Source organism: Lepus europaeus, chromosome 14 (genome assembly GCF_033115175.1).
Source record: "Lepus europaeus isolate LE1 chromosome 14, mLepTim1.pri, whole genome shotgun sequence".
Lineage (NCBI taxonomy): Eukaryota > Metazoa > Chordata > Mammalia > Lagomorpha > Leporidae > Lepus > Lepus europaeus.
This window is the reverse complement of record NC_084840.1, coordinates 38,925,306-38,927,188: the sequence shown is the minus strand read 5'-3', so window position 1 is coordinate 38,927,188 and position 1,883 is coordinate 38,925,306. Positions and strand designations below refer to the sequence as shown.

The following is a 1,883-nucleotide window of genomic DNA, read 5'->3' as shown; positions in this document are numbered from 1 at the left end:
GATCTCTGCATGCAGAACTATGAAACAAGATCCCTACCTTACACCTTCTATAAAAACCAACTCAAAATGGATCAAGGATATAAATTTATGACCTGATAACATCCAATAACTAGAGGAGAATATAGTGGAAATTCTGATAGACATTGGCAAAGGCAAAGACTTCTTGGAATAGACCCCACATGCCCAGGCGATCAACGCCAAGTTTACAAATGGGATTACAGGAAGCTGAGAAGCTTCTGAACTGAAAAAGAAACTTCAGCAAACTGAGAACCAATGGACAGAGTGGTAGAAATTATTTACAAACTATGACACTGATAAAGGATTAACATTCAGACTCTATAAAGAGCTCAAGAAACTCAACAACAACAAAACAAACAATGCAGTAAAGAAATGGGCAAAAGACTCTCACAGGCATTTTTCAAAAGGGAAATTCAAATGGCCAACAGACACACGAAAAAATGCTCAGAATCACTAGCCATCAAGGAAATGCAAATCAAAACCATAATGAGGTTTCACCTCATCTGGTTAGAATGGCTCACATACAGAAATCAAGAAATAATAAATGTTAGATGGCAGATCTGAGGAGCAGTTGTCTGATGAGGAGACAGTGCTTATAGCAGCAAAATTCATCATCCATGCCCCTCCTGGAGAACTTAATGGGGTATTTAATGATGTTCTGTTACTGCTTAATAATTATAATCTCAGAGAAGGAGCAGCACATGTATTTGCATATTGATAACAGAATTTGTATACGTAAACAGACTTTGTTTCAAATTTGGTCACTTTAGAAAGTAACCAATTGATATTTTCCAGGTGCAGCCCCATCTAACTAAAACTTATCTTCACCTTGTACACTTGACAGCTGATAAAAACATAACTTGGGAGTGATAATGGGTCAAAATTTACAAAATAAGGTACTGTTTTGGTGTGGAAGTTGTCATGAGGCTGTGTTGAAGTGACTTAACTATGTGGGATATTGAGTATCCATTGAAATGGATTTGTTCAGCCATTTACATTAATGAGCATTTAAAACAGATCATTTCAGGCGACTTAACATGAATGAATAAAAGTAAAAAAAAAAAAAAAGTAAGCAATTGATCTGAGATCCAGGAAAAAGAAAATGTGATCGAATCAGGGAGAAGTTCAGTAGAGACTGATCTTTGTGCTTATGTAAAAGAACATTATCCAAAGGGGGTCTGCACTGTATATGTAAAAAGATAGATGGACAGCACCATTATTGCATGCATAGAAAACCATCAGTTTTAAGCAAAAAAACTTTTGGAATGGTCACTGGAGATCAGAGTGGAAGTTTACAGTCACACCTTCAATCATTCAGGTGGTTGTTATCTTGAAAATTCAGGCTCATTGCTATGAAGATGGCAATGTTCAGCTAGTGAGTAATAAAGAGCTACAAGATTCCACAATGAATCTAATGAGGCACAAATGGCAAAATAACTTACAAAAATTATAGAAACTGTGGGAAATGAATATGAGACTGCCATGAGTGAGTTATCAGATAATGTCAGACACTACTTTTAAAGCCAGTTGCATGCAGTTGCCAGTTACATGCAGTAAGATTGACTGGAACAAGATCCTTAGCTACAAGATTAGCAAAGAGATGGAGAATTCACAGATGAACACTGCATAACCACATCACACTTTAGTGTCTTTTGCATTAAAAAAAAGAAAATTTTTGCAAAAGTATTCAGAACTGCCAAGATGCCCAGATGGGCTGTTGCCATTTAAAATCACTGTAGTTAAATAGTTTGATTACAGCACATAGCTTAGCTAGCCAACCATTATTTTTCATTTCAGAAAGTATTGAAAATGGCTTTAATTTACTTTTTAAAAAAATTTAGTGGATTATTGCTCTTTTTTTATTT

At 35.5% G+C, this 1,883-nt stretch overlaps 1 pseudogene; it reads left to right on the top strand.

The window, feature by feature from the left end:
* The first annotated feature begins 890 nt into the window (after nucleotides 1-890).
* On the top strand, nucleotides 891-1,648 carry LOC133773403 (F-actin-capping protein subunit alpha-2-like; annotated as a pseudogene).
* The last annotated feature ends 235 nt before the right edge of the window (nucleotides 1,649-1,883 follow it).